Below are 27,307 nucleotides of genomic sequence, written 5' to 3'. Positions count from 1 at the left end.
CTTCTCTTCAATTCTTTTGGTGAGTGCCCAAGTTTCACTTCCATAAGTCATGGTGGGGAGTATACATTGATTCATTATTTTACGTTTCAGACAAACTGGGATATTGCTCTTCAGTATGTGACTATATTTCCTGAATGCTATCCATCCAAAATTTATTCTTCCCTTGACTTCCAGCCATTTATCATTATTACAGCTAATAACTTGTCCCAGATAAGTATATGACTCCACCTTTTCAATTACTGCTCCTTCAATCATTATTTCCCTTTCCGTGGCACTCTTGTTCATCATTACTTTTGTTTTAGCCATATGCATTCTTTAGTCCAAAATCCTTACTAACTGTGCATAACTGATTAAGATTTTCCTCTAATTCTTTGGGATCGTGGCTTATAACCACAATGTCATCTGCAAATCGTAAATGGTTTAGATATTCTCCGTTCACATTGACTCCTCCCTGCGACCAGTCTAATCTTCTGAAAGCTTCCTCAAGTGCAGCAGTAAACAGCTTCGGAGATATTGTGTCTCCTTGTCGAACTCCTTTCTCGATTTTAAATTTGCTACTGTCTTTGTCTAGTCTAATAAAGGAGGTAGCACTCTCATATATTTTCTTCAAAATCATAATATATGGGGTATCTATGCCTTGTCTTTCCAGTGCCCGAAACATTGCCTTATGCTGTATGGAGTCAAATGCCTTTTCATAATCCACAAATGCCAGGCATAATGGTGTTTTATATTCATTTGCTTTATCCATTAGCTGTGATATTACATGAAGGTGATCCATAGTTGAGAATCCTGTCCTAAAGCCAGCTTGCTCTTTCGGTTGATTCTCATCAAGTATTCTTTCTAATCTGTTAGTAATGACCCTTGTAGATGTGGGATAACAAGCTAATTGGTCTATAATTTCCAATTTCTGATTTATCTCCTTTCTTATGCAGCAAAACTATGATTGCATTATTCCACTGCTTAGGCGTCACACCTTTTCTAATGCACTTTGTGAAGAGCCTTGCCAGTTTTTGTGTTATGTCTCTTCCTCCCAATTTTAACAACTCTACAGTAACTTCATCTTCCCCCGGGGTTTTCCGATTCTTCATTTTCTTCAATGCATGTTCTACCTCATCAGGAAGAATATCGGGTATGTTGTATGTGCTGCTACTTTGCAATCCATCTTCCCCGCTGCTGGTATCATTCCCTAGCTCCTTGTATAATTCTCTATAGTAGTCTTCTGCTATTTGAATTATGCTTTCTCTGCTGTTTATAAGTACACCATCACTATTCTTCAGTTTCAGTATCATTTGTCTTTCTGTATTACTGCTCATGGCTGCTGATTTAAATCCTTTGTTTTCCCTTAATGCTTGTTCTACTTTTCTTGTGTTAAATCTTCTTATGCCCTCTCTGAGTCTCTTTCTAATGGCTTTGCATAACTCAATATACTCAATTTTCTCCCTGTCAGTGTTTTTCTTGCTCTTCATTTGTCGTCTTCGGTTCATCATGAGAAGTGTTTCTTGACTAATTTTTTCTTCTTTGGATTTCTGTTTCCCTATAGGTTTCTTGGGCTTTATCACTTTCAGAAAGTTGTAATATTCCTCGTCGATATCTTGGTCCTGAGCAGTCTGCAGAAGCTCAAACTTGTTTTTAAGTTCCAGTACATACTGCTTTTTCTCCTCCTCTGTTATCTCAAAGACCTTTGTATTATTTACTCGAGTCAGTTTTTTCCTTTCCTTTCCTACATCTATATCAAGTGTACATCTTACCATTCTGTGATCACTTCCAACATTTACCTTATTCAGGACGGTAACATCATTCACAATATATCTTCTGTTAGTGAAAATGAAGTCGATTTCATTAGTTGTTAATCCATTTGGACTCTTCCATGTCCACTTTCTGTTCACCCTTTTCTTGAAAAAAGTGTTCATTACTGACAGTCCTTGAGATTCTGCAAATTCCACAAGTCTTTCACCTCTTTCATTTCTTTCACCAATTCCAAAATTTCCTATAGTTCCTATTTCTGCTCTGTTTTGCTTTTTTCCAACCTTAGCATTGAAGTCCCCCCCCATAATAATAGTGTAGTGGGTTTTCTGCTCATCTAGAAGACTCTCAATTTCAGTGTACATTTCTTCAACCTCTTCATCATCATGGCTCGATGTTGGTGCATAAATCATTATAATCTTTAGCTTGTACCTCTTAGAAATCTTAAGTATTAGCCTTGACACCCTTGGTGATGTACTTTTGAATTCCAAAATGTTGTTTTTTAAATCTTTATGGACCAGAAACCCAACTCCACCTTCACTCCTTTCACTGTTTCCATTGGTGTACAGCAGATTTCCACTTGATAAACTTATAAGTGATTCATTTCTTCTTGTTGTTTCAGCCAAACCGATGATATTCCAATTCACATTTTCTAATTCCTTTTCCAGCTCTAATATCCTGTCTTCACCGATGAGTGATCGTACGTTATAACAGGCCAAGTTCAGTTTCCGTGCATGGCAGCCTGGTCGTACCCAGAGATTCTTAGCACCCTCTGCTTCCACTCTGATCCTCTCGCTGCCGTAAGAGGGAGAGTGAAAGCTGCTGGGGACTGAGGGCCATTTGTATTGTTGTGCTCTCATGCTGGAGGGTTTGGTCTTTTCCTCTTCACGCTGACCAGGCGACTTGAAGAGAACCACTCTACACGTTTGTTGCCACCTAAGTGACATAACAGGGCTTACCGACGAGAAGGTGTGCATGAGTGAATTTTAAGGAGGCAGGCGAACCGGACTTCTCCTAAACCTTCTGTAATAGAGAGATATTGGATCCATCAGTGTTTTAGGCTGAGTGTCTGATAACACACAGGATACCTGTTCCCTTCTAAGCCCCTTAGTTTACTTAGTACCTCTAAGTTTACTAAGTAAGTTTACTAAGTTTACCTAGTACCTCTATATAAAGAATAAAATTATTATATACTGTACATATATAATTTGTATTATGAAATGTAATTTTTATAATTATATTATTGTAATAACTAACATAACTATCATATAACATTTAATATCATATATACAAAGGTTACTAGGAAAGTTTTGCAATACAGCTTGGTTTATTTAATTTTTATAAAGTAATTTCCTCTACATTCAATACACCTCTCCATCCTCCGAAACCAATCTTTAAACCAGTTCTGCCAAGTTTCACTAGGGAGTAAAGCACACTCGTTGTCCCAAGCCCATAGAAGGTCCTCATCACTGGAAAACCGCCTCCCTTTTAGCTTCATTTTCACATGCAGGAACAGTGCAAAGTCGCAGGGAGCAAGGTCTGGGCTGTAGGGAGGGTGCTCGAGAAGTTTCAGTCCTGTCGTGGTCAAATATTCGGTGCAGGCTTTGGCGCGGTGAGCTGCAGCATTTTCGTGATGGAGGTACCAGGTGTCCATTCTTGACTTTGGCCGCAGGTTCTTCATAGATCCAATGACTTTAGGCAGGCATTGTTCAGTATACCACTTAGCTGTGACTGTCTTCTGCGTGTCCAAAACGACACGTTCCACAATTCCACTCGATTTGAAAAATACAGCTATCATTTTCTTCTTTACAGATCGGGATTTTCTGACAATTACGGCTGTGTCGTCATCATCAAAGACCCAAACTTTGTTTTGAGCCTTGGTCGGCAGATCGTAATAGTACAGCCAAGTCTCGTCACCTGTCACGATGTTGTTCACATACCGAGATTGTCCCTTATCAAACTTTTTTAACATCTCCCGGCACCAAGTCACACGTCGTGTCATCTGCTCTTCGGTCAGTTGATGCGGCACCCAGAGAGAACAAAGTTTCTTCACGTGCAAATGATCTTGCAGAATCGAACGAATTGCTGATGCATTTAGGCCCAAAGTATCCTCTATCTGTTGGTAGGTCACTCGCCTGTTTTCGTCAAGCATTTTCCTCACAGCAGTAACGTTTTCCTCCGTAACTGACGTTAGTGGCCTTCCCGGCCTCTCAGAATCCTCCAGAGAGAAATTTCCCCTTTGGAATTCTCTATACCACCTGAATATCGTTGTACGATGTGGCCAATCATCATCTAGTGCAAGAGTCATTTCTTCTAAGCACTGGTCTATGGTTAAACCACGCACGAAATTATACCGCAAAACTGTCCTTATCTCATTTCGTGACCACGATGCCATCGCAAGCACTTTACACTCTCACTACTAATGAATAACTGAGCCCATCGATTTGGCGCGGCGGCTACTATGCACGTATGAACATGTCTCAACATGCAGCAACAAGCAGCTTCCTGTGATTCATTGTTGCGTCATATTGCAAAACTTTCCTAGTACCCTTTGTATATACATATATATGCAGGATGTCTCAAAAATATTGGTACAAACGTTTAGGGGAGGTAGGTAACATCTAAAGGAATGTGAATCGCATAGGAACCCATAACCAGAAACGTCACGGGAAAGTAGTAGCAGAAGCACAAGAAGCAGAAATGACACAAGACAGTAATTAGTGGCAAACATTTATTTGACATAATATTAACAATGGAGTACAAGATGGATGCATTCCATGATGTTACAACAGATGCTCGAAGGTTCCACCATAGACGCGATGCATGCGTGACACCGACGCAACATGGATTGGCGGACACGGTCGACACACCTGGAGTTTCTTTGACAGTAGCAGCAGCGCAGACGAGTCTCGCCACGAGATCCATTTCCGTCTCCATAGGCAATTGATACACGATAGATTTGAGGGCCCCCCAACAGAAAGAAATCAAGGCTCGATAAATCAGGTGAGCGTGGGGGCCAGGCAACGGGTCCACCACGGCTAATCCATCGACGCCCAAAACGCCTGTTCAAATGGTCACGAACCCACCTTCTATAATGGGCAGGCTCCCCGTCATGTTGAAACCAAATGTTGCGTATCACATTTGCTGGAACATCGTCAAGTAACCCTGGTAGAACTTGTTCAAGAAAGATCCGATATTTAGCGGAGTTCATGCGGGATGGTAACAGGTATGGGCCGACTAAGTAGTCACCGATCATAGCTGCCCGCACATTTATTGCGAAGCGATGTTGTCCAGCATGGGGGTGCACACCATGTGGGCCCTCTGCTAATCCATACACTAGCTGCATGTCTGCCAGCTGCTCACAGTTCGTATATCGATACATGCCCTTCGTGTAGCGACTACTGCTTGAATGAGTAAACCTTACAGGCGCCACATGGAGATATACAGGTTGTCTCAAAAATATTGGTACAAACGTTTAGGGGAGATAGGTAACATCTAAAGGAATGTGAATCACATAAGAACCCATAACCGGAAATGTCACCGTAAGTCGGTACACGGCGCTGTTCATCAGTTCGCGAGAGGGAAATTTTCTGGTTTACGCATTCAAGCAGTAGTCGCTGCATGAAGCGCATGCATCGATATACGAACTGTGAGCTGGCAGACATGCACCTAGTGTATGAATTAGCAGAGGGCAATGGACGAACCGCTCAACGAATTTATGGAGAACGCTTCCCAGACAGACATGTACCGGACCACCGTTTGTTTGCGCGTGTGCATCAAAATTTGTGCGATTATGGGTCATTTAGAGGTAACAGGAGTAGTGCGGGCAGCCACGTTCGACGCCAACCCTTGCCATGCAATAAAGTGCGTTGAATGCCGTCCAGAATAATCCTACTACCAGCACAAGTGCCGTTGCCTCTGCCTTAGGTGTGTCTCGTTGCAGTGTACAGCGTGTCTGGCACGACGATTCCTTACAGCCTTTTCATCTCCAAAGGGTTCAGTTACTGCTCCCCCAAGAACATCCTGCACTCGTGGCTTTTGCGCAGTGGTTTCTCCAAGAAAGTGTTCAAGACTTGAATTTTCCAGCCTATGTTTTGTTCACGGATGAGGCTTATTTCACTCGGGAAGGATTATTCAATCAGCACAATGCTCATGTGTGGGCTCACGACAACCCACAAGGTGTGCGCCCCCAAGCGGCACAACATCGCTTCGCAATAAATGTGTGAGCAGGTATGGTCGGCGACTGCTTAGTCGGCCCATACCTGTTACCATCCTGCATGAACTCCGCTAAATATCAGATCTTTCTTGAACACGTTCTACCAGGGTTACTTTACGATGTCCCAGCAAACGTGAGATGCAACATTTGATTTCAACATGATGGGGCACCTGCCCATTATGGAAGGTGTGTTCGTGACCATTTGAACAGGCGTTTTGGGCGTCGATGGATTGGCCGTGGTGGACACGTTGCCTGGCCCGCACGCTCACCTGATTTATCGAGCCTTGATTTCTTTCTGTGGGGGGAGGGGGGGCTCAAATCTATTGTGTATGAATCGCCTGTGGAGACGGAAATGGATCTCTGGCGAGACTCGTCTGCGCTGCTGCTACTGTCAAAGAAACTCCAGGTGTGTTCGACCGTGTCCGCCAATCCATGTTGCGTCGGTGTCATGCATGCATCGTGTCTCATGGTGGAACCTTCGAGCATCTGTTGTAAAATCATGAAATGCATCCATCTCGTATTCCATTGTTAATATTATGCCAAATAAATGTTTGCCACTAATTACTGTCTTGTGTCATTTCTGCTTCTTGTGCCTCTGCTACTACTTTCCCGTGACGTTTCCGGTTATGGGTTCCTATGCGATACACATTCCTTTAGATGTTACCTACCTCCCCTAAACGTTTGTACCAATATTTTTGAGACACCCTGTATAGATATAGGGAGAGAATCGGTTCTAACAAGCAGAAAATTGACTAGGTGTGCCGCAAAATAAAATAAATTACTTAGGGGTGCAGTTATTAAAAAAAAAACGTTGGAAATCACTGACATAACATATCAACTGGAATAACCAGCATATGACGTCTAATGCTGTCCTTCAGATCTGCCAGAGTTTGACATCCTTCCCGATACACCTGGTTTTTCAAAAAACCCTACAACCAGAAGTCGCATGGGGTAAGGTTCGGTGATCGGGGTGGCCAAGATGTCTGGAAACAACGGCTGACGACCCATTCGTCTGTAAAGTGTTACCTTATCAATCTTTGGACACAACGGTGGATGTGGAGTGGCGCACCATCTTGCATGAATATGATATCCTGAAGGCACCCACATTGTTGCAGCTCTGGTATTGAGAAATTTACCAACATTTCATAATATCGCTGTCCAGTGACGGAACAGGTGCGGGATCCAGTCGGTGTTACCTGTTCAAAAAAAAATATGGCCCAATCATGAATGTGGCCGTAAATCCACACCCCACTGTCAGTTTTGGAGAATGCAACGGGACCTCTTGGATAACTCGAGGGTTTTCTTTGCCCAAATGCGACAGTTCTGCGTATTCACTTGTCCATTTAAGCAGAAGTGGGCTTCATCACTCCAAAGGATGTTCCATGGCCAAGTGATATCCACTGTCATTCGCGCCAGAAACTGAAATGCGTATGTAATGCATGTGCTGCCTAGTTCAGCATGTGCATCTTGTAAGGACAGTACGCAACACCTGACGCATTACTAGCCTTACAGTATAATATGACATGTCCACTTCACGAGAAACAGCTGGCACACTTGAGCTGCCACATGGAGATTGACTTGATAAATCCCCGGCAGCCATTAGCGACATCTTCAACACGAACAGAGTCCACTTGTTTTCGACCTCTCCCTGGTTGAACAACAAGATGTCCTGTCGCTTCAAATTTCGCAATCATTTTGCGGACAGCACAAAGAGTCATAGGTCCACGCCTTATGCGCTCCTGACGCCAGAATTCTCTGATAGCCGCAGCTGCATTGTTGCTGTTCTGATAATACAGCTTCACTAATAGCACCATTTCCTGTGAAGTTGTTGGCATTGCTGCTGTAATGCAGGCAAACATCTACTGTATGATTTTGAAGAAACTGCTTTGCTTTTATACAGTACAGTACAGTAGAGCTGTAGCGATAACTTACGATTATGCAAATAACGTAAGTTATTTGCATAATCGTAACTAAGATAGTTATGCGCCATACAGTGACAAATTTTGTAACTATTTTTTTTCCAATTAATGGCGAGCGCATTCTTTATTGTACCTGTTGTCCAAATTTCTCTTCAGTACGAGCCTTAGAACTCGCTGCAGAGCCCTCTATATAGGGATACTTTAATTTTAACAATCCTGTATTTTGAAGTTTAATTTATATTGAGTTTTGGAGTTTAAAGTTGATGTGTTTTAAAAAAGTTCAGGGTGCATTTCAGAAGAGTTGGCATTAGCATTAGTAGGGCATACGATGCAAGAAAGCAAGCATCAGCCAAAAAAAAAAAAAACACCCTTCCCATTTCACCCATCCATTCACTCTAAATGTTTGTCTAGTTCTGCCTTGAACTTATTTAATTTACCAAGGCACCTACCCACCCACCGATGAGCTTCGAAACGATCGTGTGAATGGATCGTGTGAAAGAACACTGAAAATAAATAACAGTGGTCTTCTCTACTTAGAGAAGCGTTATTTATTCGAAGTAGTGTAATACCAGTTATCTCGTTGTGAAGGCAGCCACAATATGAGATATAATCAAAACAATGGCATCACATTACATACGTGGGTCAATACTCCACTACAACAGATGGAAGTTTGTTCCAACTATCAACCACCCGCTGGATAAAGGCGAATTTCCGCACATCTATCCTACAATTGTCTTTCCTCAATTTCAATTTATGCCTCCTCAAGTGAGTAATCTGAGCAAGAGGAAGAATTCCATTAGCATTGAGCTTGCTCAATCCATTCAAGGCCTTATACATCTCAATTAGATCAGCTCGCAGGTGCCTAGTCTCCAGAAGCTGCAATTTGCAGAACACCTTTCTTGATAACACCAACCCTTTGTTCCACTCACCAATCACGTTGCCCTTCTCTGTACTCGTTCCAGCAGCTCTACATCCTTCCTAAAATGAGGCTTCCAGACCTGTATACAGTACTTAAAGTGTGGTCTGACCATTGCCTTATACAAGGGGGCAATCACCCCCTTATCCCTGCCAGCAAAATTTCTGTATATCATTCGACGAGTTAGTTGAATGCAGTGGATTATGTTAAATTATGTCAATTTAAGTCGTTAGATAGTCGAGACCGCCCCCCAGCGCCAGGGGCACTAACGCGTTTCACAAAGTCTAAATATTTTAGGCAGTGATCGATGGAAATTATGTAGAATTGGGGTACGATATGCAGTAACTCAGGAGAAAGCACATATTCTTTGAGAAGTGACATGAGATGAGATGAGATAACTTATAATAACAGAGCATAAACTCCAATGTTAATGTATTTAGAACTAAAATACAATAAGAAAGTGTACAATGCGTGTAAGTATAAAAATGTTTATTTGTTTTACAGTTGAACTAGTACTGTACACAGTTACATGATCATGCATATTCCAGAATAAAATCTTGTGAGAAAATGCTTACAATCAAAGAAAAGGTTTCCATTTACAATGAAGCAAATTCAAAATTATTAATTTTAAAAAAAAATTTAAAAAAAAAGACTAACAAATGTATCCAGATTTAGTCTAACCGCTCGTTTATTTTTATCATAATTAGTACGGAATTTTGCTAAAAGTAACGACTTAATCGATCTAGAAAGAAGAAATTTCTTTGCCTAACTTGTAAATCCAAGAACGAGAACGATGGGGCTGAATAGGTAAATAAGCCATCTAAAGAAGAGTCTAGCGAAGGCGAGTCGGGCGATGACGCCTGCAGCGAACGCGAGCCTACGGACTCCTCTCAAGGTATCTGCTCTGGGACACCCGAAGAACCAATTAATGTCATTGGTGACTCGATAACGGAAATCCTCGGGTGCGACGCATGTCCAGATGACTGCGAACATCGGAGACTTCTCAGCGGAACCCAAGACACGGAAAAAATTCTAAACCTCGTTGTACAGCGTGTTGCAGAAAGCCCTCATTACAATGGAACTAGGAAAAACGAACACTGCGGCTCGGAACCCTACACGAGCAATCATGAATATTACTTAACAGAGCTCCATTCTCCGATGTACAGGGCCCTACGTGAGATCCAAGAGGATAACAATGAGCTAAGGGAGCAAAACATTAAAATCAGTAGAAGTCAAAAGTTGCCATGATAAACACGCTATTAGCGCAGTTACAACTAACAGATAGAAGAATTGACACTGCTGTACTAGCTATGAAAAAACAAGAAAATAGGGCCCAATACAAGGATGCGGATAAGGCACGGACAGATCAGCATACACAGACATCCAAATTACAGAGGGATAAGAAGGGAAAAGCAAGGAATGATAAGAATAATAACTTTAAAAATGAGGGAGGCGAGTCACTACTGCGTCTAAGAGTGTCAGGATCTGAAATCTCCACTGAGAAAAACTACACGACTAGGCCCGAAACAAGAACACACCCCGCCAAAGCTAGTCCCCTCTCCCTATCAACCCATGACAACCCCCAGAGCACATTGACGACTGAAATAAATACTGGGTTTACTAGACAACCTTCGGGCTAATGACCGCAGATTGCGGTCATTAGCCCGAAGGCACCGCAGCAAAACAAGACGAGTGAATCTGCCCCATCGATACCCTCCCGCGCAAATCAATCCATGTTTGAGAACAATCTCGCGGACTATAGGGTTCAAAAAACAAATTAAATCAATGATGAGCTAAGGCGCATTTAGGGCTAGAGCCTCAAGCTGCGAACAAATTTGGACTATGTATATATAAAGTGCTTTAGCATCATAATACACAGCCATTTCTGAATAAACAGAAAATTTTTAAGGCGGCATCGTTTTAGGTTATATCTCATATTGTGAATACCTTCACAACGAGTTGCCATGATATTGCACTACTTCGAATAAGTAACGCTTCAATCGAGGATTGCACTACTGCCTGTCGCGGGGAATCCCAGCTACCATCTTTGGACATACCATCGACACCCGCACTGACTGCAAGCAAGAAAAGAAAAAACTAGCTGCCATGCTACTACAAATCTGGCAGACAAGATGGGAGGAGACGGACAAGGGCCTAATAACTAAGAAATTCATCCCGGATGTCAAACTAGTTTATCCAAAGTCGCCGCCTTGGTTCTCTCCTGGCCTCTACTGTACATATATTATAACTGGACACGGCTCTATAAATCATAAGTTGACTACCTTGGGAATCATCAATAACCCCTACTGTACATGTGGAGAAATTGAAGATTGGGACCATCTTCTTTATAACTGCCCAATTTATAACGATCTTCGAGGAACACTGTACACCAGGCTACAACACATACCTCAAGGACAGGAGCACCTGCTAATTTCTGAAGAACAATATTATAAATCATTAACGGAGTACGCACAGAACCTCTTTTCTAGGCGTAGGACTCTACAACCAACTCAAGCCAGGGATAGAAACTTGTAAAGGACTTACTCAAACTCGAAATAAAAAAAAATCTGTACTTGACTGTTTTACCAGTATCGACTTGCTAACCCTGGAACATCCAAAGTAGGATTACCTGCTAACTTTCCATATGGTTTGGTAGGCTCCAGTGGTCTTGACCACTCCACCGCAAAATATAAGTCACACTCAGCACTCTCGCTGAGTGGTTTTTCTACCCTTCTGGAGTTATCCCCTCCCCCTTTTCTCCTGGTGGGGCATATGCTCCACTGTCAATTTATGGGATGCCCTTACCTACATCCCCTTACTCTTACTTTCATCCCCCATCTTCTTCCGTACACCCTGTACTGCCGCACTCTACCTTATATTTTATTTATTTTTATTATTTATATACTTTTTATTTTATTTTATTATTATTATTATTTATTTTTTTTTAATTTAATTTATTTTTTTTTTATTATTTTTTTTTTATTTTTTTTATTTTATTATTTTTTTTTATTTATTTATTTTTTTTTTATTAATTTTTTATTTTATTATTATTATTTTTTTTTATTTATTATTTTATTATTTTATTTTTTTATTTATTTTTATTTTTTTTATTTTTTTTATTATTTTTTTTATTTATTTATTTTATTTATTATTATTATTATTTTTTTTTTTTTTATTTTATTTTTTTTTTTTTTAATTGGTCTCCGTTCAGGAAGCTCAGGCGACTCTGACGGAGACCTGCCAGAGAATAATGGGCAGCCTGGCTACCTCCTAGTGGTGTGTGCGGGCAACGTGGGGTTCCACCAGGGGCCCTGCGGCCAAATGCCAGGACATACAACAGAACCCAACACAAAACTACACATTCAACACACTACACTTTTTCTGGCATTTACAGTGTTCTGTATTTCTTCACAGTGTACATATGGCGCAGATGTGGGAAACCACAGGTGGCGCCCGACCCTAACACTATGCACACTATGCACACTATATTCACCTAAGGAGAAGACTAATGTTACTTATTCTCAGATAGGTACCACCACCCAGACGGCACCGTTTCAGGGCTATTTGGCCCTTCTTCATGGCAACTCGTTGTGAAGGTATTCACAATATGAGATATAACCTAAAACGATGCCGCCTTAAAAATTTTCTGTTTATTCAGAAATGGCTGTGTATTATGATGCTAAAGCACTTTATATATACATAATCAATGATGAGCACAATAGAACCGAGACCACAACGAAACGTGTCGCGGGACACAGTCAGAGGCTTGCCGATAGATTTAACATATCCTCTGTACAAACCAGAGGAAAAATATTTATCTCAAGACTCAACCCGCAGGCAGGTCGAAATCTTATTAAAGAAATGTGCGACAGAGGATTAGGGCTTGAAGTAGAGGTCAAGCAAATACGCACAAGACATCCTGCATATTCCTCTTTCATACTCTCCTGCCCACTAAATAGTGAAGGACGGCTCTTGGACAGAAACATCTGGCCAGTAGGAACGCTAGTGAAGACATACAGAGAAAGGGCTGGGAGGCCCACAATTAGGAACAGCACCGCGAACCTACGAAGAGCCCAATAGCAATCAACAGTCAATTTTTCTCTCGCAAAAGAATCGAACCAGATTATTATCTTCTTGCAAAACGTAAGAAAAGCATATCGAATAAGCTTCACGCACTACAAACCTTACTACTCAACTCGGAGAATGATCGCATATGCTTAGTTAAAACATGGCTCCGTAATAACAGACACCTGGACGCCCTTGCACACTCCTCCGGTTACAACTGCATCGCAAATGGAAGAGAGGGTAAAAGAGAAGGCGGTGTAATGATTCTTTTCAAGAAAGGATTCTCAGTAGTCAAAGAACTCGAGGCGCAATCGGAAAATTTCGAGGCTATCATTGCCACTTTTGGTATGGAAACGAGGAGATTGCAATTAGGCGTAATATACCTACCACCGGAGCACACTAAAGAAAACAGAGCCGAGCTTCTTACATGGCTCACCTCAAATCTGAGCACGAACACAGTCATAACGGGAGACCTAAATATGCCACTACCAAAACATCGGGAAGCAAAAAGCAAGTTGGACGATACAATGAAAGCTTTAAACATGATCCAATTGAAAACACCAGCAACAAGAGGAACTCAGTGCCTAGATCTCATATACTACAATACCCCAGATATAAAGTTGAGGAATGGATACATGAAATTCACTTCGGATCACCAACCACTCACGTGTGAAGACACTTTAAGAAGAATCCGGGACATCCGTCAAACTGAACCGCATCCAAAAAGTAATACAAAGATAATTTTCTCATCAAAATATATTAAAAGTGACGTCATTCTGAAACATCTGAAGGCATTTAATTGGCAAAACCTATACCTTTTGGGCACTGATGATGCCTTATCAGCGCTCTCACAATCACTCATGCATATGGCTGAAGAAGGAGAATCTAAGGAAATAAAATTATCAGACAGGGCAAAGCCCTGGTTCAACTCACAGTTGAAAGTAATCTTCAAAAATAAGCAAAAATTGTTAAGGAAATGGAAAAGAACCGGGCATCCAGAGGACCACACCCGGTACAAACATGAAAGAGCACGTTTCATGAAGGGGAAGAAACGAGCACACATACATATGGCTAAAGCAAAACTAAAAAAAGGCAAAATAATTGTCAGCAAAAAAAGCCTCGCGCATAAAATGACTGAGACATCCTTTAAGGAATGGACCGAAGCCACTTTCGGAACACCCCTCAAGGAAAACCACATTGACAGCGAAGCAAACAGTAACTGGATACAAGATGTAATCAAGGGGTTTAAGGAATCTATCAATAGTAATCGGATTGTCACTAACAATGAACATCTAAAGGAAATCAGTATTAGCAGAGACAACTTAAAAAGTGCAATCAACAGCCTCCCAAATAAAGCAACGATTGGGCCAGATAATTTCCCACTATTTATGTGGGAAAATCTGTAGCTGCTACATCATCGATGTACTAATACACATATTCCAGAGAATTTTGATGGAAGTGAACTTCCCGAAGCAGTGAAAAAGCTATTTTGTAAAACCTATCCCCAAAATAAAAAACCCAAAATCTGTAAAAGACTTCAGACCAATCGCTATCGGATGCTCTTTGCAAAAAATCTTTGAAAAAACAATTCTGCACACCATTATCGAGCATTGCTTTAAGCACAGGCCAGAATACATGCACTCAGTACTTCCACAGAGATCGACCATCACCAACCTCATGGGGACACTGCTAAGGATCCAGCAAGCACTAAACAGCAAGCAGCAGGTGGACGTAGTCTTTTTAGATGTGGAAGCCGCGTATGATAACATATCCATCCCAGCTCTCATAGTCATTCTGCGGGACTACTTTCACATTACAGGAATTGCCCTCCATTTATTAAAGAGCACTCTTCGACGCAGACAAATTGCGGTGACAAAAGAAAACATGTGCGCAACGTATGACGTTGATAAAGGTGTCCCGCAAGGCGGAGTCTTGTCTGCCACACTTTTTGCCAGAGCCCTTGAACCCTTCTTAGCCCAGAATAAGAAGCACTTCATCACATACGCCGATGATATAAAATTTTTTATTACCTCAGGAGATCAGAAATCAGCTGACTACCACAACCAAGTGGCTAATACTAAAATAAAAGAACTTCAAGAGTATCTAGATTGTATCGGGCTGCAGTTGAATGAAAAAAAGACGGCACAAATGACTTTCACAAATAAAATAAAGCCAAACAAAATGGAAATATTTGTGAACGGCATCCTCGTCCAAAAGGCACAGTCACACGTTGATCTTGGTCTCAAGTGGGACGAAGGCCTGACCTTTCGCCCGCACTTCGCATACATCCGTAACAAAACATACGCGGCGCTTTGGCCAACCAGGCAGGAGCTCACCGGTATTAAAGACCCCGGTCTGATGAAGCAATACATCAACAGATGTGTTACTCCTATTCCCCTATACGCGGCACAAATCTGGTCTTCAGCTCTCGAATGCAGTATCAAAGCCTTTCTAGGACTTGAATACTGGCTCTTGAGATGGCTGAACAGAATTTCAGCTAAGCCTTTTACCATCTCAAGAGCTATACTATACTCCAATTTAAAGTCACACCCTGGAGACAAATAATCACGTCAAGAAACATAATGCCCCTAGCTCAGCTTTTAACGGGACGACTGGATGCACCGAAAGCCCGAGAGTGGATAATAATACCCGGCGAAAAACCAAGACGAGTTGCAGATAAGGAACCACAACTGAAAGCGGCATTTACGCAGTTGGATAGCCTCGGAAGATTCTTTTCAGCAAACACCATCCAGCTATTTAACAACCTCAACATCAATCCTGAAAAGCTCTGCAATTGCAAATCCTACAGAAAGGAAGTTCTCAGAAACTTACTTGCAAATACAGATGTAAGGATACAGTTTCAGCACCTTGTTTGGCCAGGCACAAGCCACTGGGCTTTAGGAAACCCGACCTCATCAAGAAATAGGTGTCAAGATTGTCCTACACAACTCTAATCCCCACAGAAGAAGACGACTGCTTGAAAATTGAACTTTCAAATTTTTATTTTGCTGTATCGCGGTCATTCCTGTTGTTTCATATGCTGTACGTTGTTTGGCTGTAAATATTTGTGTTTATGTAAATATGGTGAAACTCCCACTTGTGCGTGTTTAAGCAGAAGGTATGCTTCAATTGTCATGGTATTATGTTCTTACCAGTTTACAGTAGTAAAAGCTTTTGCGAGTAATTAATAACTCAAATATTCTATATTCCAGATAAAGTGTACTTATAAATCAGATATTATGTATTTCATGTATTTTATAATTGTAACATAGATGTATATTTTGTAACATAGCTGTATATGTATGATCACGCACTAGCCAGTGGCTGTAACCGGGTGTTCTCCTAAGAGAAATAAACTGATGATAATAATAATAATAATAAAAATAAAGGGTGCATGCTACATGCAACACATTGGATAACCTACATCTAAAATTTTTGTTATTTACTACCGCCGAACATCTGGAAGAACAACTTTTTCTCACTTCAACAGATTCTCTGATCTGTTTAAACATGTTCACATGCTATAGAGAATTTTGGCAATTTTTTTTTTAATCTTTCAATGTTAAGACGATGTTACAAAAGTTATAAAATGTCGTTTCGTTGCCCTCCTTTTCGTCAGTAACTGTTTTTTTACTGCCATATTCAACAACAAATTAAAATAAAATTAAAAAAAAAAAAAAAAAAAAAAAGACGAATCGAGAAGTCTGTGTGGAATCATAATACAGATTCTATCAATATGATACTGCTAGACCTAGGCCTACTAAGAAATTTCTATTTATTAGATCTTTCTTAATTTATGGGCAGAAATAATTTATGCTGATTTCGTTTCTATTATCGCTCTACATGTAAGCTTAAGTTAATAATATTAGCTATGTCACAGGTGGAAGACGAAATCAATTATTCTGTGATTTTTAAGACTCAGATTTATAGTGAGCAAAATGGCCTTTAAATAAGTCCTCATTTAAAAACATGAGGATAAGGAACATAAAAGCATAGGAAGAGAAGTCATATTTACCTTTACACCTATAACCTTGATGAATGATTCCATACAATAGCGACCCGCAGTGGTCACAAAATGTAGGACTAGTGTAAGTGTGGACAGCAAACTGATGTTTTGTCCTGGCATCCTGCGAAATACAAAGAAATTAAGTAATTATTATTATTATTTTATTATAATAATAATGAACAGACAGTGGGCTAGAAGGGTGTACAAATATATATATTTTAAATACAGCGTACAATTTTATACAATTTTTTGATATTTAAAATAATGACATTGTTTAGAAAATTATATTCACTTAATAGCAGTAACTTTTAAAATAAAATTGATATTAAATTAATATTGTAATTACAAATACAGGTTATCCTACATATTTTTTCTGTTGTTACAATTTGCTTTGCGTTATATTTTTGCATTAAATTAGTTACCTTTCTCATACAAATAAAGCTCGCATTTTATAATAATTCTGGTGATTTGGTCAAGATTTCATCGATAATTTGGCTTCTGTATCTTCTATTTTCTCCAAACTTATTTGGATCTATGGAGAAGGTGTTGACGTGTTAAATCATGTTACACGGAAACATTCCTTTCAGGGAGTCCAGGACAGTGAGCTTCATCCTAAGTGAACGTTGCCCGCTCTGGTGGTTTCTATTGTTTGCTTTGGGAAATGAGATAATATCCTCTATCGATGGGGCATCAATCTGACGGGTTAGCAGCTTAGAGAATGTGGATAGATTTTTTTTTTTAAGAACAGTGAGCTTCCAGGGGGTCACATGCCTAGAAGAATAAATTTGGAGAGGGTGAACAGGTTCCCTCCCAAACGGTTCAGCCACCGCAGAATCCAGATTCCGTCGTCAAGAATCTGTTACGCAGAGAGGCAGGCAAGTGCTGAGGACCAGATTTCAGATGCGTACAGGAGTGAGACGCCTATCAATGTATTGACAAATCAGATTGATGTTGTGGCAGCCTAAGAGCTCCTGGCGAATAGCCCAGAATGCAGCATAGGTCTTCTTCTTTGTCTTCAGGAAGTGATCTTTGAAATTTAAATCTTCATCCCACGTTAACCCTAGGTCAGTATGAGATGATACTTTTGGAATCGTCTCGCCATTAACTACAACTCGGATGTCATTTCTGAACTTCCTTTTCGTAATTGTCATGTGGGCTGACTTCGCATTGTTTAGTTGGAGTCCAGCTAGCTGTAAATAATCTATTAATTGTTGAATTTGATTGGAGGTTTGATTATTAATTTCTTGAATCTGTTTGGGGTCTTTTGAAATAATAAAAAAATTTAAATCATCGGCGAAGGAGCAGAAATTTGGATGTGCAACAAGGAATGGTTCAAGAAGAATTGCAAAGAGGGTGGTCGACATCACACCACCCTGAGGCACCCCCCTCGTTGCATAAATAGTTTTTTGGTGAAATCTATTTTCTATAATTAGCTCTCTTCGGTGTAGTAAAGACTCCAGAATGCTGACTATTTGATTTGATGCCTTGAAATAATCTTTTAAGATGAATAAAAGGGTACGGATTGACACAGTATCATAAGCAGATTTAATATAAAAAAAAAGAATAATGTCCAGTTGAGCTCTGTCATTCAGGGCTTTTTGTGCTCTGAAGAGAGTATCGAGGAGATTTGAGGTCGTGGACCTGTGGTGTAGGACTGTATGGAGATAAGGTGGTCGGTGAGAAAAGCAGTGTTGGATAATTACTGGATGTATTAGTTTTATCAAAAACTTTTAATAAAGTACATCCTATGGCAATTGGACGGAAGTCTTTAGCAGTCTTGGGGTTTCCAATTTTAGGAACTGGTTTGACATAATAAGATTTCCAGAGTTCAAGTATGGCGCCTATCTGTAGAATCTTCCGGAAGATGTTAAGGAGGATATCCATAATGTACACAGAGCACACCTTGACCATAAACAGTGGAAAGCCGTCAGGTCCATTTGTAGCCTTGTTGGGCAGGCCATTTATCACGTCAGTGAGCTGTTGCTTAGTAACTATTATATCATCCACAGCATTTAGGGTTTTCCCAGTTAGAGTAGGCAGGATTGCGGTTTCTTTGGTCACATCTGGATGAACAAAAGATATGCGCGTCCACTCCTCAAATAGCTTTCCTTCCATGTTAAAATGATTGTTGTATTTCGAGGAAATCCTCCGGAACTTCTTAATATGAGACAAGATATCTGTTGATGTGCTTCTCTCTTGAGGCACAGGAAGCGAGCTCTCTCCCTTTTAAAGGTTTCATGGTCTGTACTGTTTCTGGATCTTATCCATTTTCTATAAGCCCTCTGCTTACATCTAAAGGCGGTTTTCATGTCTGGATGAAACCATCGCTGGGTTCTCTCGCTAATTATGACTTGTTTAGATGCACCAATCATGGCTATATGTCTCAACTGCTCAGCTAAGGATTGGATTGCCTCTTCAGTGGATAATGAAAATAAATTATCCCAATTAATGGTGGACAGATGGTTGATGACTATTTCAGGTTTCAAGAATTTTGAAGAAAATATCAGATGAGAGTGGGTATCTGAATTATAATTTCTAACTTGAGTTCCTGATACCGTTGATAATGAGAAGGCACAGGTAATAGGTCAGTGATCGGAAGAAAATGCGAGAGTTCGGCAGGTTATTAGAGTTAGGAAAGTTGTGGAAAACAAGGTCTAAAGCTTGACCTGTTCTCGTCGGCGGTGTGATATGTCTTCTGAGGTCCAAAGAGTTCAAGGTTAATGTTAAGTCTTGCAGAGCTATAACATGTCTTGGGACAGGCATATTGAAGTCTCCTCCAAAAGATGATGATCTTCAAAACCGAACTTGACATAAGAAAGCCCCCCCCCCCCCAGGTCAAAATTAATGGTATCCAGCTATCCCTGATCGTGCAGGCCAGGGTCTTGGGGCGTGATCAGATCATAGACCACAGGCTATCATTCCTACTTCACCTACAACACCTTCGCCTTCGTGAAAAAACCAGGAAGATTACAGCCTCCATCATTAGAATTTCAAGAAATGAGTGGGGCCTGTCCAGGAGGACCCTGCTACTCTACTATAAAGTGGTATTCCTTCCCATAGTCTCATTCGTGGCCGGAGCTTGGTTCCACAGAGTGGTAACCGTCAAAATGAAGCGAAAACTCAACTCAACTCAATCCAGAGGGCTATGCTACTAGCAACACATTGCATCTGCCGAACGGTGTCCACTGCGGCAATCCAGGTTATTGCTGGGACTCTGCCATTAGACCTTTATGCAATATTTAGAGGATTATGCTTCAGGCTCAAAAAAAGGAATACCTACCTCCATCATGGATACAGACCTATCGCTGAATGATGAAAATAAAAGGGGAAAAGCTCGATGCTTTAAAGAGCTAATAAATGTCTGGCAAACAAGGTGGGACAATTCAAATGTTGGCACTGTAGCCAGAAATTTCCTACCGGATGTCCCCTTTGTGATGTCGAAGAAGGTTAGCTCATGGTTTACAATTAGTCTGGAAACATCGTATCTTATTACTGGGCATGGATCCCTTAACGAAAAACTCTACCAGCTAGGCCTGTTAAACACTGACCTCTGTTTCTGTGGAGCAAAAGAAAACTGGCAACATCTTCTCCACGAATGTGCCTGCTGTGAAGACATTAGGAATGAGCTGTGAATGAAGTCCCATCCTTCAGCATAAATCAAGTTGACCAACTTGTTCTGACCCCACATCACTTGTCTGCACTCCAGGCTTTTGCAGCTGCTGTCTTTGCCAGAAGGAAAGATATGCTTACAGCTAATGCGGTAGCAACATAACCTCAAGCACCAATCAAAGATCAACCTATTGACCTTTTCAGGCATATTATTATTCTATTTTATTTATATTTTTTCCTTTCCTCACCTCTCTCTCTTTTTTCCCCCTCTTCTTCCTTCTTTTCCCCCCTTTCTTTTTTATTTTTATTTTTCTTTCTTCTCTCAAAACCTGCACCCGTAAGTCCTTCTGGAATGGGCCACCCAGAGGATCCTGGCCCATCTGCTGGCAACACCAGGTGGTCAGAGTCTCTTTTGAGACGTTACGTGATATACTGGGACTGGCCCACCTTCCCGTGGTGCGGACGAGTACCAAGAATCGTTTGTCCAGGTAACTGATGCTTCTGGGTAGCCAAGAGGCCAGAACAGAACAACAGACAGAACACACACATAACATAAATACACACAAACTAGGTCACACACATATCTGGCCCATTTGTAGTGATACTGTTCTTCACAGAGATACGAGGCGGAGTTGAACGAATGTTCCAGGTGCCGCCCTTTACATATACATATGCCCACATGAAGTCTCCTCTCACAACTGTTTGCTGAGCAGGGGCTAGGCTAGCAACTAGCCAGGTCTGAAGTTCAATCCGTGTTTCCTCAGTGTGGCCAGGAGGGAGGTAGACCAAACAGAGTGCATCCTCAATTGCCGGTTCACCAGTGTTACACATAAAGCTTCAAAGTTGTTAGATTGACTTAGTATAACTCTTGTCGCCTGCCATTGTATTGGGAAGAATATTTGAACACCCCCTCCGCTTCTCAATCTCCTACAGTTTCCGATACTTTTGTAAGGGATACCTTGAAGAAGTATATCGATTTGTCTATCACTTGATAGCCAGGATTCCGTTAAACAGATGAGGTCAGTTTCTCTGAGAGATAAAAGTGTTAGGAGCAGATGGAGCTTATTAGATAAACTCCTGACATTTTACAGAAAATGTCGTATTTGCACGGTATTTGATTCGGTCTCCATACCAGCCATTAGTTGCTATTTTGTCCTGGGTTGCAGGTTATGTCTGTGTCTTTGTGATCCCATGTGACCCCTTTCGTTAAAAGGCTTAATTAGTGTTCCAGGCGGCCAGTTGTTCTGGTTTAATAGTGTTGTCGCATTAGTTGGGCATATCACCAGAAAGGAGGCCTAAGATGGGTGTTTGGTTCTTAATTTCTTCACATCCACTTCTAACCCATGTTCCATCAAGAAAAGGGTTTTGATACTCTCGGCTTTTGTCTCAGGGCTAAGTCTGGATACGAAGATCCTTTCTTTGGAGCGAACAGCTGAAATTTAGTATATCTCTTCAAGTCTTCTTGCCTGGGAAATTGGTGAGGGGTTCTTGTCAACAGACACATATTGTAGTTCCTATTGCGGCACTAGGGTTAGAAGCATCATGTGTCGGTTGGTTGTTCTGGTTTTCCTCCAGAGGGGTTGCAATTGACTCCATAAATATGCCACCCACAATAAAAGTCGAAGTAGTTGGACATTTTTCTCGGCCTACAGAGGTCAAGATGGTTCAGGTTATACAAGGTGCCTCAGCAACTGCAGGGAAAACATGTGAATGTTTTCCCTGCAGTTATTCGCGGAAATGGCAGCTTAGTAGAGTAGCATTTCTCCTGAAGGACTTGCTGTGGATAGAGAGTTGCTTTTTTCCGAAGTTCCGCACATTCATTTGTTTTCTCTTCTTCGTAAATATGAGGTGGGGTCACAGTGGAAGCAGGCTTACTCCCCAGAGTGAGCTCTTCGGAAGAAGTATTGGGGGGAAGGGTGGTGCAATATTGGTTCCATAAATGAACGTTGACTTGTTGGTATTCCGACTTCACTAACATACTGTTTCAAGTCATGCAGATGTGTTTCTAAGTCATCTAATTTGTCTATTATTACTTTGTTTTGAGAACTTAAATGTTCGTTTTCTATAGTTACGTTTGTAAGGTTAGTTTGCAGTGGCGACGACAGCTCCCTAATTACGTTCTAACCGGCTAAGGTGCTCTGAGAGTTGTACTAAGTAATCAAGACACAGGCAATTATGCATAGTGATAGGGCATTCTTCCCTGGAAGGAGCATTCTGCAGTCGAACATTGATTTTTGGTAGTCCGAACTGTCCCTTGTCATTTTCAAGGTTGTGCTGTAGTGACAGTTCATTGGTCACATCAGTATTGGAGAGATGCTGAAGATTAGCTAATCTCTGTAGGACGATATTGTGGTTTGACAGAGATGAATCAAAGAGGTCCGTTATCATATGCCTGACAGCTTTATTTCGTTCACGCATAGAGTAAACTTCATGCCTTAGATCAGGCCCGGGCAAACTATGGCCAGCGGGCCGCACATTTTTGTGTGGCCCGCGAGCTTTAATTGTATTTTAGAAAAAAAGTTGACTTATGCGACGCCTTTTTGAAAAATAAATTTGTATATGTAACACATTATAGAATTTGTCGACTTGTAAATTGTTTTATCATCTCTCTATTGTTCAAATTGAGATAGAATTTGAAATTGTGCGCGAACCGGAGCGAGCCAACGGGCGCTTTTATAATTTGCGATTATAAACTAACCGCGCGAAACTATGGTAACAGACAACCGGTGATGACGACAACGGCCTTGCTGCGGAGGCGGACTAATAGAATAGGACTGCTGACTGGCCGCAGTTCCAATCTGTTTTCTCTGACGGTCATCCCTCAGTTAGTTATCTTCGGTTATCATCTTGGTGCCAGTAGCGATAAAAATAATATTTACGCCTTTTAAAAATGAATAAAAAACGAAAAATTCAACAAGAGCATCGTGTCTTCAATGAAGAGTGGAACACAAAATATTTTTTTGCTAACATAAATAACGAGACTATTTGTCTCATCTGCCGGGAGAGTATCTCAGTGTTGAAAGAGTACAATATTAAAAGACATTTCATTACTAAACATTCCGAATATGGTGCCAATTTAACTCCGGAAGCGAGAAAGAAAACTGTTGATTGATTGATTCAAAATTTATCTGGACAACAAAATGTGTTTACGCGGCTAACTAAGGAACAAGAATCTACTGTAGAGGCAAGTTTTGTTATTTCTCATATAATTGCAAAAAGCAACGAGCCTTTTTCTGATGGAGACTATATTAAAGAATGGATGACCGAAGCTTGTGGAATTATATGTCCTGACATTAAACACAAATTTGAGAATATAAGTTTATCTCGGCGAACCGTAGTAAGAAGAATTGAATGTATCGATACAAATTTGAATGAGCAATTATTATCAGTATTAGAATCCATAACATGGTACTCTATAGCTCTCGTCGAAAGTAACGACCAAAAGAATACTGCGCAGTTATTAATTTTCATACGTGGATGTACCTCTAATTTTGAAATTATTGAAGAGCTTCTTTCAATGGAATCTCTTAAAGACCAAACAACGGGAGCTGATATATTTGAAAAAGTTGAAAAATGCTTAACAAGATATAATTTACAATGGAACAAAATGGTAAGCGTAACAACTGACGGAGCACGAAGTTTGACGGGTAAAAATGTTGGAGAGTTAAAGAAAATTCGGGATAAAATTTGTGAAAAATTATCCTGATTATAATTTAATTACAATTCATTGTATTATACATCAACAAGTATTATGTAAAAATGTGTTAAAAGTTGAACATGTCACATCTTGTATTATTAAACTAGTAAATTTAATACGATCGAGGGGCTGAAACACAGACAATTCGTTAATTTTCTTCAAGATATTGAATCTGAGTACACAGATATTCCTTATCATAGCCAAATTCGATGGCTTAGATTAGGAAAAGTTCTTCGACGAGTATGAGATCTTAAAGATGACATCGTTCTATTTTTAAAACTGAAAAATATTATGGACTTTCCCGATTAACTGATAATAACTGGATTTGTGATTTTGCGTTTACCCTAGACATCGTGATACACGTAAATACTTTCAACACCGTGTTACAAGGGAAAAATTTATACGCCCATGATATGGTAAAAAGTTTGAATGGATTTCAATTAAAACTTTCAATTAACAAGGTAGACCACTTTCCAACCATGAAGTTGGAAGATTCCAGAAAATAAATTTGAAAAATATTGTGAAATTACCAACGCTTTGAATGACGACTTTTCACGAAGATCTGGCAACTTCCGAAAAATTGAGACAGGTTTGGCAATAGTGCGCGACCCATTTTCAATAGAAATTGATAGTGCACCGAGTGAACTACAACTTCAGATTATAAATCTGCAGTGTGATACCGATTTAAGGGAATTGCACCGTCTTGAAGAAATCTGTAAATTTTACAATACTCTTAATTCGGACAAATTCGACGAACTTAAAGATTTTACCCGAAAAATGTTGGTTATTTTTGGATCAACCTACATATGTGAACAAACATTTTCCATCATGAATCTAAATAAAAATCCTTTACGATCAAGCATCACCGATGAATATTTACAAGCAGTTTTAAGAATCTCAACTACAAAATTAACACCCGAAATTAAAAAAAAAATTTAAAGATGTAAAACAATTCCATTCATTTCATTAAATTCTTGGTTGTTAGAGAATAATTTTTTTAATGTTATATTTCTTCATGAAAACAAATAATATATATCTAAAAATAGTAATTTACGTGCGGCTCGCCTTCTTTTTGAATTCCTAATGTGGCCCTTCAGCCAAAAAGTTTGCCCAGGCCTGCCTTAGATCTTCTAATTGTGCTCCTAGACGTTTCATCAGAATGGTTAGGTGACTAATACTTTCAGGTTAGGAGCATGTTTCCTCTGGCGGGAGTCCTAGGGAGTTAGAAAGGGCTGATAATGAAGTGTCACGTTCTTCAGAACTTTTATCTAGTGTATGTTTTGAGCCATCACAAGTTGTAAGGTGGCGGTTTAGATCTTCGACGTAGGACTTGTATTTCAGCTGACATCTGTTAGTTCCTAACTCCAAGAACACGGAGCTCATCAGTAAGTGAGCCACACTTACAATCTGGTAATGTGTCAGACCTGTGCACCGGCACCTGCAGTAAATATTGATGCATTAGTTGAGTGCAATGATTAGTTAAGACGTTTGTAATAATATTTACGTGATCATTATAGTTATGCAGGATATTCCCGTCGTCCTTAATTTCATCCTGAGTAAGATCAGGGCTTTTATCTGCGATGGACAGGCCAGGTTGACGGATTTCTGCCATGGCGGTTAAAGAGCAGCAGTTCTGTGGGCTTTCTAACAGCTCTACACTTGTTAGTAGCGCTACACCCCCTTCGGATTGGGTAGTTGCCTTACCAAATGACGATAGGTGAGAGTCAGGCTTTGGTTTGGTTGTTGAACCAAAAGCTGTTGGGGAAGAGCTTGCATGCCCATTCGCCAACCTTTTCCGGCAGCAGTATGCAGTAAATTTCGCGCGAGCCACACTTCATAGTTTTTTCAGGCTTAAGTGAGAAAGGCCGGAGCAGCTCTGACAAATTAGGCATTTGCAGATAACAGCGTTGGTAGTTTTCCGGCAGCAGTATGCAGTAAATTTCGCGCGAGCCACACTTCATAGTTTTTTCAACAAATTAGGCATTTGCATTTGGAGCGTTTATATATTCTCCTTTGTTTTCATGAAGTTTTTTCAGGCTTAAGTGAGAAAGGCCGGAGCAGCTCTGACAAATTAGGCATTTGCATTTGGAGATAACAGCGTTGGTAGGGAAAGTCGCTCCTTCCATATAGCAAAATGAATGAAAGGGTAAACTTGCTCCAATTCAAAACTTTACGAGCGTTTCGTATTCCCAGCAATACAAGAAATAGTGAACCCACTAAGACTAACTGTCAACAATGCGTGTGTGACTATAGCAAAATGTAAGCGTTAGCAGAATGCTAAGCCTAAAGGGATTATTATTATTAGCCATATGGTGCAAGGAAGCCTGAGGCTTATGTGCACCAGCCAAAAAAATTCCCGAGAGAAGCAGAAAGGAATCACCAAGAAAGAGAAGAATGATGATATCCAGCTCAGGACCCTGCGTGTGTCAAGCCCATACTCACCAGATGTGAGCCCATTGGGTTAATTAGGTAGATGACGAGAGAGTACGGACAAGATAACCCTCGTAATAACAAAATTTTCTCACCCACGTAATCCTCTTGCGAAGTTCTTTGAGCTGGCACTTTTCCGGTGTAAGAAAACACTTTAAACAAATTAAAATAACTCAACATTCAGGAGCTCCAGAACACGTGGCTACACTGAATGACGGCCATTACAAACCAAATTCTTATGATGTCTATAACCTGGTAGCATTTACACGCACACACACATTGAATGATAGAGATAAGTAAATTATACTTCGGAACAGCAGGTTTAGAGGAATTCCGACGGCTTTTAAATGTCCTGCGTTGCAACTTAGTCGGCACGATACATCGCCGTCTGCCACTTCTTTGGGGAATCGACGACGGGGGAAATTTCTAAAAGGCTCTTTCGTTAGAAGCTAAATGAACCCATATCAGGAAGAGGGGGTAGAACTTTTCACCGTGAATTGTTGCGAGGGTTTTTTTTTTTTTCAGCCAGTGCAAGATATGAATCGTCGGTTGTTGGTTATTTGGTTTTAGGAGCATTAGCAACTAAGGCCATATTGCTCCGGGATATGCGGTGGTCATTCCCTGACCTTTCCGCATCCTCCGTATTTGGTGGTGACGGGCTCGAACCCCGGTCTAATCAAGAAGCGTGTGCTACGCACTGCTGCTC

General features: G+C 40.6%; 1 protein-coding gene across 2 annotated transcripts in view; it reads right to left on the bottom strand.

Annotated features, from left to right (window-relative positions):
- The window catches only part of LOC150076375 (protein kinase C, brain isozyme-like), an 847,829-nt gene that overhangs the window by 546,462 nt on the left and 274,060 nt on the right, over positions 1 to 27,307 (bottom strand). For both annotated transcript variants that reach the window (XM_090387781.1, XM_090387780.1), the window contains exon 4: positions 16,875 to 16,986. The gene's annotated coding sequence lies outside the window, so the exon portion shown is untranslated. The remainder of the gene's footprint in view (positions 1 to 16,874; positions 16,987 to 27,307) is intronic.

The sequence above is a fragment of the Mastigoproctus giganteus genome, chromosome 13 (genome assembly GCF_048544385.1).
Source record: "Mastigoproctus giganteus isolate SK-2022 chromosome 13, ASM4854438v1, whole genome shotgun sequence".
NCBI lineage: Eukaryota > Metazoa > Arthropoda > Arachnida > Uropygi > Thelyphonidae > Mastigoproctus > Mastigoproctus giganteus.
Note: the sequence above shows the minus strand (reverse complement) of the source record. Positions and strands in the feature narration are given on the sequence as shown.